Source organism: Phyllobates terribilis, unplaced genomic scaffold, assembly GCF_046119375.1.
Source record: "Phyllobates terribilis strain yellow unplaced genomic scaffold, ASM4611937v1 Scaffold_3__8_contigs__length_932513732, whole genome shotgun sequence".
Classification (NCBI taxonomy): Eukaryota; Metazoa; Chordata; class Amphibia; order Anura; family Dendrobatidae; genus Phyllobates; species Phyllobates terribilis.
The window spans coordinates 152585820-152603597 of record NW_027362763.1 but is presented as its reverse complement, the minus strand read 5'-3'; positions in this window follow the sequence as shown (position 1 = coordinate 152603597).

The following is a 17778-nucleotide window of genomic DNA, read 5'->3' as shown; positions in this document are numbered from 1 at the left end:
AGGAGCCCAGCAGACGCCGACGTCACAGGAGCGCGACGGAAGGTCCTCAACCCTGACGATCCACTGCGGAGCCGCGGCCTACGGAAGAGGATCATCGCAAGGTAGGCCACGGTCCACTAGGGGGGAGGAAGATGTCGGATACGGAGGAGAGCTTCACTGCCCCAACCCCCGCCAGCGCTACCGCTGCTGCAGTTATGCCCTTCACCATGCCCTATATCCCGGGAGCAGCTTGGCTACCCCAGTATTCAGGGGAGTCACATACCCTGCATGACTTTAGAGAAAAGCTGGATAGCCTCTTCCAGGTGTACCCCCTCACAGAAGAGCAAAAAGTGAGCATCCTGGTGGCCCAACTAACCGGGGCAGCCAAAAGGGAAGTAAAATCCTGGCCACCTGGGAGGAAGACTGTCGCAGGGATACTAACCCGGCTGAAGGACACCTTTGATACCCGCACCTCAGCCGAGATTAAGCTTAGATTCTACGGGTGCAAGCAGCGAGCGCATGAGAGTATAAGGGACTATGCACTAAACCTACAAGAGGCCCTGAGGGCCATAAAGCAGACCGACCCTGATGGGGTGGGAAACGAGGACAGGCTGTTGACTGAACAATTTATAGAGGGTTTATATTGCAATGCTCACCGAACCCAGTTGCGGGCAATGGCCTTACAGGATCCCCATCTGGACTTTGCACAGTTCAAGGACAGAGCCATCCGGGTGCTCCGAGAACCGGCACCAGGTGGCGTTGTGACCCACAGACGCCCCACTACCACTTACTACCAGGAGGCGGCGCCCTTGTCAGCAGGGCCTGTGGGAGCTGATGCGCAGGCTTTGGACAATGACCCGGCTCCAGACCTACACCATCAGGTCCAAGAGCTAGCTAAGAGCGTTGCTGCGCTAACCCGAACTGTGCAGTCTTTACAGGTTTCCACCCCAGGGAAGATCCAGCTGGCATCCGGACCGGAGGACATCCCGTGGCGTCGACCAAGGAGGACCCCACCGGCCAGAGGAAGACCCAGTGACCGATACAGCGAGGACGGACGACCCATCTGCCGCCGCTGCAATCAACCCGGACATATGGAAAGGTACTGTTCTTTAAACGGGCACAACCTGGGGTAGAGGGCCAACCCCCAGGAAAAAGATCACCAGGCCCATCGAACTGGCGCGACAGATATGTGGGAGGACGTCCAGTCTTGCCTGTGGTACTGGATGGCATTCCCATGAGTGCCCTACTGTTTACCGGGTCACAGGTCACCACCATCCCGTACGTGCTCTTCAAGCAGTACTGGAATGACTCGGATATTACCCACTACCCTGACGACGACTTGAGTATCATCGCCAGCAATGGCCAGCCCGTGCCACAGATCGGATTTAAGGAGGTGGCCCTCAAAATCGGTAGAGTCGAACTGGCCGCACAGGGACTGATCATTGTAGATATTGATAAACATGAGAGTCACCCAAAAATAACTCTAAGAACTAACGTAATTGAAAATTGTCTTGCAGAGGTGATTTTCCTTTTACAGCAGGTTGCCAAGAACGCCAGCTCCGGCGAGCAGCGGGTGCTCCAGAAAGAGATCCGGGCACTGATGCAACGGCAACAAGTGGAACTCTCCGGCGGTGAGATTGGTAGCGTAAGAATGTGTGACCCTTTTCCTATTGCCATGCCCCCAAAAAGTGAAATGATGATTTGGTGCCGGGCAGCTATTGGTCTGAGAGGAAGAGATTACCAGGCAATGGTAGAACCAGTTTACTCAGACAGTAGGCCCACCATTTTGACAGCACGGGGGGTGGTCAATGTACGCCATGGGAGGGTGCCCATTCGCATAATAAATATCGGGGAGAGGGAAGTGTACCTGCCCCGGTATGCCACGCTAGCCAAATTATATACCACTAATCAAAATTCTATACAATCTGTGGAACCCTTGCCTCCATCTCACCCGGAGGAAGGTAACGGCTCTAAGAAAGACATGGAGGACTGGTGTCAGCAACTACATTTGGGTATTGATTCCACTCCCTCACATCAGAAACAAGGAGTCTATCGGGTGGTTCAAGAGTATGAGAGAGTGTTTAGTAAACACCCGTTAGACTTCGGGCGAGTCAAGGGGGTAGAACACCGCATCCCCACGGGAGATCATCCTCCCATAAAAGAGAGGTATCGACCCGTACCCCCTGCACATTACCAACACGCCAAGGGGATGCTTAGAGACATGAAGGAGGCTGGGGTAATCCGGGATAGCTGTAGCCCCTGGGCAGCCCCACTAGTTTTAGTCAAAAAGAAAGACAACACCATGAGGATGTGTGTAGATTACCGGAAAATCAACCGTATCACACACAAGGATGCGTACCCCTTACCAAGGATAGAGGAGTCATTGGCTGCTTTAAGATCTGCTAACTTCTTCTCTACCTTGGATCTCACTAGCGGGTACTGGCAGGTTCCTGTAGCAGAGGCGGACCGGGAGAAGACCGCATTCACCACCCCGATGGGACTTAGCGAGTTCACCTGCATGCCGTTCGGACTCTGCAACGCCCCAGGAACCTTCCAACGATTAATGGAGTGCTGTCTGGGCCACAGAAACTTCGAGACGGTCCTGTTGTACCTGGACGATGTCATCGTATACTCCAAAACTTATGAGGACCACCTGAAACACCTGGCGGAGGTGTTCGAAGCTCTGGCGAGTTACGGCCTAAAGGTGAAACCCTCCAAGTGTCACCTCCTGAAACCAAAGGTGCAATACCTGGGACACGTGGTGAGCGCTGACCGAGTGGCTCCCGACCCCGATAAGATCACCGCAATTAAGGGATGGCCAAGCCCCTCCAGCGTAAAAAAAGTGCGGCAGTTCCTAGGGTTGGTAGGCTACTACCGAAGGTTTATTCCCGGTTTCACCAAAAAGGCAGCGCCTATGCAGTACCTCCTGATAGGCCAGTCCCGGAAGGCCAAGAACCAGAAGCCGCCCTTCAAATGGGAAGAGCTAGAAGAAGAGTCCTTCCGCCAGCTGAAGATGGCCCTCACGGGGGATGAAATCTTGGCGTACCCAGACTATAGCCAGCCCTTCATCCTCTACACCGACGCCAGTAACATCGGGCTAGGAGCCGTACTATCCCAGATTCAGCAGGGGAGAGAACGAGTGATCTCCTATGCCAGCCGAAAACTGCGACCCACCGAAAGGAACCCCGAGAATTACAGCTCATTTAAGCTAGAGTTCCTGGCCGTGGTATGGGCAGTCACCGAGCGCTTTAGGCATTACCTCGCTTCTTCCCGGTTCACCGTATACACGGATAACAACCCGTTGATACACCTGGACACGGCAAGACTCGGTGCCCTGGAGCAGAGGTGGATGGCCCGTCTGTCCAACTACGAGTTCACAATCAAATACCGGGCAGGACGCTCCAATACTAACGCGGATGCCCTGTCCAGGATGCCCAACCTGCCGGACGAAGGAGAAGATCCGGAGGGACTGGAAGAAGTTGAACTCCCTGCGTTCCACCGTCATGGGACTATCCAGTATTCCCACCGGGTAAGGGGTAAACAGGCTGCTACGTTGAACCCCTTACCCCACTACAACTGGGCGGAAACGCAAGACAGCGACCCTGCCGTCCGACTGGTGAAGGAGATGCTGACTCGGCCGGAGGCTCGACTTGAACCAGACGCTCCGGAGGAAGCCAAACAACTATGGGCGGAGAAGAGTCGACTATTCCTTTACAAGGGGAAGTTGTGCCGCAGAATGGTCAACTCCCGGACGCATGAACTACTCTGGCAAGTAGTGGTGCCACGAAGAGACGCAGCCATGGTGATGGAGGCATACCACGACGGAGCTGGACACTTCGGGTGGAAAAAGCTGGAGTTCCTGCTGCGCGAGCGGTTCCACTGGGTAGGCATGAGGGGAACCATCGAGAAGTGGTGCAGAGACTGTGGCCCGTGCAATCTGAGAAGGAAGGACCGGGCCAGCCAGAAGACTCCCCTGCAGTCCATCGTCACCCGGCAACCGTTGGAACTGGTAGCCTTGGATCATGTAAAACTGACCCCAAGCAGAAGTGGCTACGTCTACGCGTTAACCATCGTGGATCATTACTCCCGGTTCTTGGTTGTCGTCCCCGTCAAGGACTTAACGGCTCAAACAGCAGCTAGAGCCTTCCAGCAGCACTTCTGCCGTCCACACGGGTACCCGGACCAAGTGCTGACGGACCAGGGACCTGCCTTTGAAGCGGAGGTCTTCCAGGAATTCTACAATCTGTATGGCTGCCGGAAGATAAGGACGACACCCTACCATCCGCAAACTAATGGACTTTGTGAAAAAATGAACCAGGTGGTAATGGATCTGCTAAAAACATTGCCCCTGGAAGAACGCAGTCTGTGGCCTGAGAAGTTGCCCGATCTGGTGGACCTATACAACCACATCCCGGTAGGTTCCACCAACTGTACCCCGGCTTACCTAATGAGGGCGAGACCTGGTAAGTTACCTGTTGACCTGGAAATGGGAGTCCTGACACCTGAGGACACTTCACCAGAAACAGACTGGGACACAGAGAGGCAGCAGCAGTACCGGAGAGTACAAGAGAGCGTGGAGCGAAGTCTCTGTCAGGCTAGGGAAAGACAAGAGAAGACTTACAACCAGTATGCTAACGCTGTTCCCCTGGTACCCGGAGAGCAGGTCTTGAAGAGGAAAAGACGGCTCCACAAGTTGGATGACCAGTGGGAGGAGGACCCGTACACCGTACTGCCCTCAAGCCACGAGAACCCGAAGGTCTGTACCATCAGTAAAGACGGAGGGGAAACCACAGCCATTGTATCCCGGGACCACCTGAAGAAGTGTCCCGAACAACTGAGGAACCCTGAAGAGGAACAAGAAGACCATCGACCCGTGGAAGAAAGGGAAGATATGGTTAGTACCGTGCTCGGGGACTTCCCTCAGTCTTGGACTCAAGTCAATGGTGCAGTTGTGGTACCCGTACTCACCTTCCTCCAACCATCATCCCAAGAACCTACGGAGCAACGGGTAGAGCTGGAAGAACAGCCGGTCCAGGAGGCAGAAGACTCCACACAAGCAGAACAGGAGAATCAACCCTCTGCTTATAGTGAGCCTGCCGTACCCCTAGTGAGACAAAGAGCCGGTAGACAGCTGCCCAGTTTACCCTTGACAGCTCCTACACCCTGTAGTTCAGGGCCAGACAGTCAGCTCCGTAGGTCCACTCGGGCCACTAGAGGCCAGTTACCCGCACGCTGGAGAATTTAAAGTGTATAAATTGTTTTATTTATGTTTTTCTGTGTATTGTTGCTTGTGAATAATTTTGTGTTTCCAGTTGTTTTTAGGAAACCTTGGTGGATTTACCGGGAATCCTTGTATATAGTTGGAGCGTAACCCAGGATGGACTAGAGACTGTTAAGGACTCGGGGTAGGACAGACCCCTACCTGGTTACGTCTCCCTGTGTTGGTGAAATGGACACCTTTCCTTTTCTTCAAAGACTGCACCCGGTTGCGGACACGCCGCAACCATCTTATGTGTTTTTCTTATTGTGTTGTTATTGTTATACTTTGTTATGTTTTTCTAAATGTGTTTAGTCCCGGAGTACTAAATTTCACTAGGGGGGAATGTGGCACCCCAGGGGTCTGGTTTTCCACAGTAATGTAATGTTATGTCTGAGAGCAGGTGGGAGGTCCTTTGGTCAGGGATCCTGTGCATGCCACACCTCCTGCCCAGTCTTGGGAGGGGAAGAGCTTCCCCTGTAAAAACCCGGGGCTGAGGCAGGGAGAGTCAGACAAGGAGAGTGGAGACAAGAAGCAGCATAGGAAACAGCAGAGTTCCAAGGAGTCAGGGGCTGGCAGCTGCAGCGCTCGCCCTGACTAAGAAGATTCTTTACCGGACCCGGAGTCCGAGGCTGTGGGGACTAACTTCTACCCAGCAGCAGAATCCGTCAGGCAGGGGATTTCAGGTCCTCTGGCCCAGAAGCCCGAAGGCACGGTCACACGCGTGGGACCAGCACCGCCATCGTGGAGCGGAAGCCATTAGAAGGCCCCGAGTCACCGGCCATACGGGTGAGCACCACACGGTACACTCAGGGACGTGGGCTACTTACATCAGTTTCTAGCAAGGTAGCCAGAAGAGTACAGTCAGTTTGTGAGGCCTACAACTACGCCTGGCCAGGGGAGATCCCATCTGCTCAAGGACTGACCAGGCCCCATCCGCTAGCAAGTACTCCGGGAGGGTCTATCGTTGTTACCAGTAAAGACCCTGAACTACACCGTACCGTCTCTGAGTGGTTCCTGCTACCCCCATCATCCACGTCGGCTGCCCTGAGGCCATACCCCTCCCGTTGGGGGTTATACTATCACGCTGCACAATCCTACCACCGGCCTCAGCGGTCTGCCCTGCAGCAGCAGCTCCCTGGCTGCACTCAACGGGTGGCGTAGTCATCAACTATTTACTACTAATAGACTGCCGTCTAGTTTGACTCCCTGGGCACGGACCGGGTCACCGCCACGAGACTACAACCCTCTACTGATCCGGCTCCGGGTAGGCTCCCGCATGCGCAACGCAGCGCGACACAGGCCCAGGGGCGCGTCACTTACATATGATGTCCCTCTGGCAGGTGCATTCTCCCATCTTCGGCAGCTCCTTCCCGTTGGTCTTCTGTCCTCCATCAGCACTACAGGCCAGATCTCCAGCTGTCAGCCAGTCCTGTCTTCTCAATACCTCCATGCAGTTAGTAAATCTGACACTAGCCTCCTGAGAAGTTCTGAGCTGCCTGACCCATAGTACCATCGGCCATCACATCAACCTCCTCTCCCTCCTGCAGCCACTTACCACCCCCTGTACTAAGTGGGATTTATTGGGGAACTGAGCCTCTCAGGCAGCATTCACACTGCAGCATTCACACTGCAGCTACTGCTTGTGAATGGGCCAGTGCAGCAGTTGTCCAATAACGCCCCCTCAGGAGGGCAGGGGGGATTAATGTAATAGCTCATGAGAACATTGATAAAGCAGTTCAGTTGTAAGAACTGCTCAGAAGGAAGGAGAGTTATCAGGTGTACTGACTGCTTGGAGGCTGTTCAGAGCTGCAGTCAGAGGCAGTGAAGAAGCAGGAGACAGGATTGGCTGAGAACAGCAGCCATACTTACCAGGCCTGCTTCCTCCTGCCTGTGCCTGAATGCTAATAGGCCGGGCGAGTCCATGGGGCGTGTCCAGGAATCTCGAGCTCCTGCAGCATAGAACCAGCAGCACCAACTAAGAGGAGAGAAAAGGGCCCATTCTGACATATTTTGCGGAGTGCAGGTCCCTGTGTGACCAGAAATGAATCAGGTACGGGCCTCTTCCTCTCCTCTTAGTGGAGATGTTGCCGCTGGCTCTATGTGAGAACCAGACATTGCAGCAGCTGATCGGGCCCCCTCTCCTTTGGAGTCCCTGTACCCTTCTACTTAAATGCCCTACTTTCATGATAAAATATCACTGTAGCGTGAACTTTTTACATTTTACATAAATTTTGCCGGAAAATCAAATATCCCTAACTTTTTGTGAGCAATGTATATTTAACACTGTGTATCTATAATTACTCCATCACAAGTACTGATCTACTGGATTTATCCTGACTTGATTAACTGTTAATGTCTTAAATCTTCTTGAGGATAATAGGTCAACGACATGCTCTGTTGATGGGTTTTTAAGTATTGACTGGTTCTGGTTGGTGGTGGTCTGAGTTGGATAGGCCCTACTAGGGGACACCAGGGCCAGCCATCATTGAGCGGGGGCGCTATTTGCAAACTTAGAGTGGACGAAACGCATTGTGACCTAATACGCACTATTACTGTACTGGAGGAACGTTATACTCCAATGCACTTTAATACTGGGTTATATTTAAAGGCAAAATACCACTAGAGGATATTAAGACCTGGTAAACCTGGACACAAATCTTATTGGGTCATATAAGGACGCCCTTTATCTCTGCCTGGGTTTATAATTGTGATATTGTAATCCAGCAAGTAGTTAGAGGAGTTATACAGAGGCAGGCAGACTCCTTATTTCAGTAGATATCTTATTGGGAGACCTTTCTATAATGCAGTAATGCTGCTGCTGTACAGAGGATGGAGGATTCATATATCCAGGCAGATCAGGGAGAGAGAAATAGACACAATATATTCATCCTCCCAAAGGCTGGGTGCCCACGTAGCGTTTTTCAAGCGTTTATGCTGTGGATTTTCCATGGTCCCCAAGGGGATTCCGCATGTTCTATGCACATGCTGCGGATTTTTCCGCAGCGTTTATGCTGCATACAAAAATCCGCAGCATGTCATTTAATTTTGCGGAAGCGCAGCGGAATGGCCGCCATTGACTTGCATTGAGACGCATAGAATGCGCGTCTGTACATTTGACAAGCGGACTCTATATGCGTTTCAATGTGCGGATGGTACCCAAGTCTGAAGGAGAGGAGACTCTCATCCAGACCTAGGTACCATTGTACCTGTAAAAAAAAGAATAAAATAATAAATAAAGTTTATACTCACCTTTCCGAAGGCTTCTCTGCATGCCGACATCACTGAAGGACCTTCGGTGACGTCACAGTCATGTGACCGCAGGCCCTTCACCGCTCTGTCTCGCGATATGCCGGCAGCCGGGAACCAGACAGGAACGAGCGCTGCAGCCACGCCGGGGCATCGGGGGTGAGTATAGCTTTATTTTATTTTTACGGTTCACACTGTATAAATCCATGCTGTTTGCATGGATTTATATAGTGTGACCTAGTTGTCAAGCACTTTCCAAGTGATGCTATCGCCTGGAAAGCGCTTGTCAATCTGCATGCGGAAACGCATGTGAATCCGCATGTGGATCCGCATGTATTCTGCAGGAAAAACACATGCACAATCTGCATGCGTTTTTTCTGCCAGGGAGATGCAGAAATGCTGCAGAAATTTTCTGCTTCATTTCTGCATCGTGGGCACATAGCCTTAGACAACCTGGGCTTGATAGTTGCAACTTTGTCTCCACCCATGGGAGATTTACACTGACACCATGAATCCTCACAGAGGCTGTGTGCCCACGATGCGATTTTAAGCGTTTCCGCAGCAGCAAAAACGCCGCAGAAACGCTTAAAAAACGCATGGTAGAAGGCCTGCCATGTCCCCCAATGATAATCCGCATGTGCTGTGCACATGCTGCGGAAATTTCCGCTGCGGATTATCATTGCGGAAAAAAACGCAGCACTACCAATTATTTTGTGGAAGCGCTGTGTTTTCGCCGCCATTGACTTGCATTGGAACGCATGGATTACGCATCGCTGCATATGTAGATGCGCATTCCATGTGTTCCAATGTGCGGATGGTACCCAGGTCTAGAGGAGAGGAGACTCTCCTCCGGACCCGGGTACCATAGAAACTGAGAAAAAAAGAATAAAATAAAAAATAAATGTTATATATACCTTCTGACGGCCCACGCTCTCCTTGTCTTCGCTTGCCGGTAGCTCGCGATGGACTGGAAGACCTGCGCTGACGTCATAGTCATGTGACGGGTCATGCGATGCTGACGTGGGCAGGTCCTTCAGTGTACCGCGATCTGCCGGGAAGGGAGAACGGAGGGAAGCAAGACACCGGGGGCCACCGGAAGGTAAGTATATATTTGTTTTTTTATTTTTAAACATTCTTTACGGTCACACTATATAAATCCATGCTGTTTGCATCAATTTATATAGTGTGACCAAGTTGACAAGCACTTTCCAAATGATGCTAAAATCGCTTGTTAACCTGCATGCGGAAATGCAAGTGAAGAACGCTTCACATCCGCATGTCCCTGGCAGGAAAACGCATGTACAATCCGCATGTACAATCCGCATTTTTTCTGCCAGGGGAGATGCAGAAACGCTCAGAAAAAAATCCAGAGCATTTCTGCATCGTGGGCACATAGCCTTACAGTGTAATTGTGAGCTGTAATATTCTGCTCATAGATAAGGATGGGACTGATATAATAAAATACAGAGCGGCACAATAAGTGGTATATACAGCCAGCAGTAATATCACTAGCCGTGTATAATATCCACACTGCACCTATGACGTAGTATTGGTATCATTGCCATATATTATTATCCAACAGACAGTATGGCACTATGGGTGATTAATAGCTGGATAGACTTTCTTATAGCACGGTGGAATTGAATAAAAACTATTTTAATATTGTAAAAAAAAGTTATATTTTATCTTAATAGTTCACCTAATTCAGTGATATATTTTAATATTTCTGAGTTTAATAAGTCTTCTTATATACCCTATACACAATCTATAACTGTAGTGTAATCTTTTAATGTATTCCGCAGGCCTATTATCTACCACTATATGGTCACCATGTGGCAGTAATATTGCTTTGGTTTTTGTAGAGATTTATTTTCAGTAACTGCCGGTCATCTGCTGAGATTCCCCTATACACACAGTTAGGGTGTGCAACCGTAGTTGCAACAAGGTTACCTAGTTAGGACCCATTCAGATGTGTCACCTCCCCTATGCTGAACCCTTGGCTTCACCTCTGGTGGGGTGTGACTCCTGGGACCCCCATAATCTACAGCACAGAATCCAGCTTGTTCTTGTGCATAGAACTGAAATTGAGATCCACTAAGGAAAAAGCATCTGAGTCCTTCTTCTGAGTTCTTCTTCTGGTGGATTCCGCATGGATCCCTCATAAAAAGCACTCAATAAAAATTTAAATGATCGCATGTGTTCAATGTAAAAACAATTTGCTGTCCATACTGTATGTTTGAGTCTTTTTCAACATTTTCTTTCCACTTTCGGCTTTAAAATTTATGAAATGGATAATGGAAGTGACTTGTTCATTCTGCTGGTGGCTTCTGTTTAGAAGACCCTCACTACTTTATACATAGTTAACAAAAAAAGATGCCAACTGCAAAAATTACAAATAAAGATTACTGAGGAAAAACACCGTCTACATTTTCCTGAAACATCTTCATATAGAAAAAACTCAGTGGGCATGCTGGTGTCTATAAAGTGCTATGTGAACGCACCCTTAGGAATAACAGAACCTCTGGTCATCTCCTCCACTCTTGGCCGGGGATTTAGAGGATTACTGGGAGATATAGAACCAATCTTCACCTGTTTGGTGTCCAACCCATCAGACATTTATGACAAGTATGATATTGATATGCCACTAATGGCACTATTATTCAATTAGATTCAAAAGGACATTATTCAATTTTATATTTTGATTTATAGATATTTTTTAATTAAGCATTGATGGAAAGGATGAAGAGATGTTCATGGAGAGGCCTTCAGCTTTTGAAGATGTTTCTTGAAGGCCACAGGTAGATGTACAAGTCCTTCCATACAGGTACAGCATTGATGGAGGATGTGCTGCACGTTCTTCAGGGAGCTAGATGTCGGGGTTTTCTGTCCTTGAGATGTCTATGGTGCCCTGTTGACAGCATGCAAAAATGTAGCTTTCTCTGACAGCGCGAGCAGCCCTAGACAATCCACGCCGGCAGGATGATATCATCCGGCGGAAGAGAGAACCTACGAGAAAAGATGTAAAACTGATGTAAGTAATGGAAGTCCATATTACAGGATACTACTGTGGTGTCACTGTGGAAGGACGGGAGAGGAATCTTCTCCATACAGAGGTACGGGATCAGTGTCAGTCATCGTACATGTGACAATCCCACCACTGACAGATAACATCTGCTCCACATGAATCCTTCTCGCTGACATCATACAACATGGAGCTTATTGTCACACTTACCTCGCCTACGTTCCCCCTCTTCTACTTTCTCAGTTTTGTCTTGTTTTCTCAGATTCAGAAAACATTTTCTTCTCTTCTGAACAGGAGATTCTAATGAAAAAGTCAGAAACAGATGTTGATCATAAACTTCTAAAAGATTAGCTTTGTGTCTATATAGAGTTATGTAAACTGACTAATATGCACATTACACTTTTGCATTATAGTCTATAATAGGATTTCCTATAAATCTGTACATACCTGACGCTGAGGACGAGGATGAGGATGACTCGCTGGTTTTAGCAGGAAAACACTGATTGTCATCATCAGTTTTGGAAGAAGAAATCTCTCTCTGCCTGATTAGAAGAAGAAAGACAAGTAAATTACAAGGAAAAACAATAGAAAAATGGAAGAGCAGCTGTCTGTAAGGCCAATTAGGACACCATGAAGGGGGCACCCTGCTCAGGACCCCATTCTACCAGCAAGAATGGAGTCTAACTAGTAATATTGGCCGTAGTGAACTGGAAATGAATAGTGGATCACATTGATCAGTTGTTACTGCAGTGTTATCACAAGCCAGATCCACAGAGATGAGCAATCATGGGGTGGTGGATGCTGGATTTAGATTTATGTTACTTGTGTCTTTTATTTGGATCTGACATATATCAGAACTGAATCTCATAATAATGATAATAATAATCTACTTACATGTCTGAGCGTTTTTTGCTGTTCTCTGGGGAACACTCTGAAGATGACATAGGCTTCTCTTCATTGTTCATTATCCCGGTATTGGTGGGATATAGCTAAAATGAACGGAGAAATATAAAATAGATTTATTTTTAAACTTTTTTCTAATTATAGGTTTTAGGCCATATGCACACATTGAGTATTGGTGAGTTTTTTATCTCAGTATATGTAAGCCAAAACCAGGAGTGGGTGAAAAATACAGAAGTGGTGACGTGTTTCTAATAAACTTTTCCTCTCCCTGTCCCACTTAATATTTTGGCTTACAAATACTGAGGTAAAAAAGTCATCAAACACTCATTGTGTGCACATGGCCTTATACATTTTATTCGTGACATACTTACTTTAGAAAATCTTTCAGAAGATGATACAAAATTCTGGACTTCTGTCCAGTCATTGTCCCCACTTGTGTCGCCCTCATCTGAATCAGTATGTTTGTATGTTCTAGAGCGAGCTGCAAAATACAATTATTATCAGAGATAATTAGTATAAGACCAGTCACGAGGTTATGACTAATTGTCACATAAAATGAATGACAAGACACACAGCAGTTTCCTGTAGATGATGTCTCATTTTACTTACTGGTAAAGTAGCGAGTGTCCTCATCTGACTTTAGATCAGGAACAAACAGAGGCTTCTGACTTAGAATGTTGTCAAAGTCTAAGTAACGCAGAAATTGATGAAATTTGACCTCATTTGCTCCTTCTGGAAATGGAAGACAAGAAAGAAAGTGATACAGTAATTGTCAGAGAAATTGCTCCACATCTATATAGTTTATGTTAATCTAAACTGAAGATGTAACGGAAATGTACTGAACGTAGGTATAGAGGTCATAGAGGTGTAATAAGTCAAAAATAATACTATTATAATATTACCTGTCCCAAGTCTATGTGTTGGATTTTTTCTCAGCAGCTCAGTTATGATGCCCTGAGCATCGCGGGGAGGAGAGTATTTATCATATGTCCAAGTTATATCATCTGTTATATAAAAAACAAATATTAGAAGAAATAGAACCTCTTTATTTTCAGAAACATCAGTTTCCTTAACAAAGCTGGGAACAAAACCACAGAATCAAGCAAACCAAATAACTGTGAGATCACATAGCATTCAGATGATTTTACTTACCCCTGAGGATACTGTGATAAATCTCCCTTTTGGAAGCTCCATTAAATGGTGTAAATCCATAAAGAAATTCATATAGGATGATCCCTATTGACCACCAGTCAACAGGTCTTCCATATCCTTTCATTAAGATGACTTCTGGAGCTACGTATATAGGGGTGCCAACAGCCTGGAAACCAACAGAACAATGAGATGATGATCAATAAATATAATTGCGACAAACGACATCATAGAAAACATTTTCTAGATGAGAAATTATCAGAGAAGGAGAAACAGGTGAGATTTCTGAAGTACAAGATCCTGTAAGTAAAGCTGACCTCACTATCAAGGAACTCGCTGGTGATGTCCTCAAATGGAGCCTGGTAGATGTCTGATGTTGGTCTCATGAGGCCGAGTTTGGAAAGCCCAAAATCAGTGACTTTAATATGTCCTGTTGATGTTATCAGGAGGCTGTGAAAAAAAGATGGTGTCAGCCCCAAGTAATAACTCATAGACTATGTAATAAACTCAAACTTTCTTCCCCTATATTATATTACAGGGGTCACTTACTTCTCAGGCTTAAGGTCTCTGTGCACCACACCATAGTTGTGCAGGTATTCAACAGCAAGAATTGTTTCCGCAATGTACATACGGGCCAGGGGGACAGGTAAAGCACCCCTGTACTTTAAAAGCTTGCCACAGTCTCCTCCTACAGGAGAAAGCAGATATGACAGGTGAGGGTGTGTTACAATGTAAATGACACATCATGAGGGTGAATATATATAAGGTGCTAGGATTAAGCCGATGTGGGCTGGATATAGATACAATGAATGTGTCCTACCTGGTACATACTCCATAACCATACAGAGATGAAGCTTAGTAGGAAAGGAGCAGAACATGGAGGCCACAAAGGGACAATCAGCAAAGATTGAGATGTCCCTTTCCAGAAAGGCTCGTTCCAGTTCCTCTGGGTCTTTCAGATTCTGCTTGTCCATTTTCTTCATAGCGCATACTTGTTTTGTGTCTTTATGGCGCACTAAGTGGACGGCTCTGAAGTGGAGGAAAATCCAAGATTTATTATGAATTCTTACTAACAATGAGTCTATAGACCTCATCAAGTGATCTCCTGTACTAATGGTCAATACTAGATGTGCGTCCGTCACTAGAAATCCATGTCTAGAATTACATAAAATAACGCCCCATAAATGATCACCAATGGGGGATCCTCATCCACGTCACATCCTACCTGACCTGAATAGTGACAGATGTGGACAGTGATGTGGACTCATATAATTTGTCTATGGGAACATTACATGGGCAGGTCACAGAGACATAGGCATTGTCATAAGGAGCCCTGGGAAATAAATATTACAGCAAAATAAAGCTCACCCAAAAGATCCAAAGCTGATCAGTTTGATCAGTTTATAGTCGTTCTTACAAGGAAGTCTCAAAGGGTTTAATGATCCAATCAAGGCCTTAAAAGGAAAAAGAAATGACAATAGGACATTGAATCTGCAGGAGAATAAAAGCCCCAGATGCAGGAAGGTCTCACTTCTATATGGTGTCCTCACTGATTACACTGCAGCAGAAGTAGAGGATGTGATACAAGCCGGACCCTCCACAGACACTATTATTTTATAGGGGGATATCCCCCATACACATATATCGTTGTACTGGAGGGGAGGATAAGGTACATCACCCAGAGGGGGCAGAATAATAATAATGCTATCATCATACACAATAGGTCTGATCTACATGAAGAACCGCGCTATCCCATTATCATATGGGATATAATATGGGATGTGTAACTCACACCCGTCATCTGATAATCTACAGACGTCCTTCTGATACTTACACTGGCAGATTCCTGGATGATCTCTGGTGTCTCACATATTCCACCATCAGAATCTTCCTGCTCAGTTATTCCTAAAATAATGATAAAATAATGAAGAGACGTCAAGTATTAGTCTATATCAGCACTTACTATATAACACATCCATGTAATAAAGGAAATGACGAGACCCCTGTACATGGAATAATACTGGGTATATGGATATTCTACACACTGTATATAATTATGGCATATCTATATATACTGTACTATAAATGTGATCCAGTGACAACAATGACATGAGAAGAGCCCAGAGGAGAGGAGCAGAATTACATGAGCCCCTCCATTATAGTCTATAGGGGGCTCATGAGCCATCAGCGGCCTCAAACAGAGGATGAAGAGTAAATCTCCATATTCTCTGCCGTTCTCTATAACTTGATATTAGAATGTAGAATATTAGATGATCGGCTTACCTTCCATCAGATCAGGGTTTAGCCCCGGCTGACAGGTATCAGGTTCAGCAATATTTAGGTTTTGCCCCTCTTCGGAGTCGCCTTCTGATGTTACCTGATGGATATAATATATACAAGTAATATAACAGACGGACTATATGCAGGCGCTCGCTCCAGTAAACCCACATTCATATATAAGGGACTTGTATCTACCACTGTTCTCTAATATCTTCTATCAGAACTGGAGCATTTACCGGAAGGAAGATTGTGATGATCGAGCGAGACAGAGGTGGAAATACAAATTCTGCACCGCTGAGTACAGACTGCCATCACAGGTGATGGAGCCGCAGAGACAGGCGGCCATAAAATGTCCTGTGTCTGCCTGGAGCGGACAGGGAGGCCTCTAACATGACACATCTGACCTTCTGCTATATGACGGTAATCTGGAGAAGATCAGACAACAAGGACATGAGATATAGAAGATGGTGGATCCTTACCAGACGCTCCAGTGAGTAGGCCGGATACTCCAGTACAAGCAGGACATTTTGGGCCAGTTGTTTAATAAAGGCTAATTCTCCACTGTGGGATTTTTCTTCGGCCTATAGAAATGAGAATAAAAAAGAAAGGAAAATCTTGAGAGAACGTGCAGAATGGAGGAGGCCATTTATATCACCTAACATGTTATTCCTGCCATCTGTACAGCAAATACTAGTAAGTATCTGCACAGCAACTAATGTAGCCTGTACACCCTATTACAGCTCCCCGGGTATTCTTATCTGGGTATTTGGTACAGGTTAAACTTAAACTTGTATTCCATTAATATTGTCTATTATTATTATTTTTCTATGATTTGTGCAGATTGTCTGCTACTTACCTGCTGTACTAATGTCCAGATGTTCTGCTGTAAATGCTCAAGATATTCTGAGCTTATTCGACCTTGATGGTATTTGGTCAGGCAATCTCTCACTTGCTCCATAACCAGCCGGTAAGTGAAGCTGAGGACGCCATCGGGTAGTGGTAGCACAAAGTCAGGGTCATAGGTGGTAAGAATGCCCTGGAGTAGTGCTAACACCTGAAGTCTGTCTGGAGGAATTCCAGACATTTCAACAATCCAAAACAAATCCAAGCGCAGTTAATATGTGAATAGGTATGCAGCTGATCACTGACAACAATGACACCAGGGTATCAAAGTGACGATGGGAGTGTAAACACTTGTGTAAGTTCTGATGTTTAATTGTGATGTCATAATGATGTCAGAATGGAATCTTGTGTTCTTACCTTAAAGGGGCATATGACCTTATAAGGAAATTGCCTAGCTTCCCTTAAGAAGGCAACAATATAGGCTGAGCATCAGTAACATGCAGATATGGAGGAGAGAGGCATGGGTGCTGCAAGTTTTTATCCGAAGTTCAGGACAATTACCTCTCTCAGCTGGTAGATGAACCAACCAGGAGAGGTAATCTGCTGGATCTGGTGCTGTCAGATAGATCAGAAACAATTTCAGATATACAGGTCAGGAATAGTGTTGAGCGAACATGTTCTATTAACCCTTTCGCTGAGTACGCTCGGGTCGAGCTCCGAGTATTTATAGCTGCTCGGTGATATGGTTGAATTGCTCCCATGTGCATGATTTGCAACTGTTTGACAGTTTTATTACATGTGAGGAATGTCTATTTCTTACACATTCCTCGCATGTAATAAAACACGTCATGGTAATTTGGGATATCGAACATAAATAGGGCATGTTTAAGGATATACTACTAGAATCCTGTAGAAAACTTATACCCTCTGGTAATAAAATGTCCAGGAATAAAAATAAACCATTATGGATAAAAAAGACAGTTGAAAGTGTAATAAGACAAAAACAAAAGGCATTCAAAATCTTGAAGGCCGAAAATACAGAAATAGCATTTCAGGAGTATGAAAATTTCAACAAGAAATGTAAAAAAGAAATCAA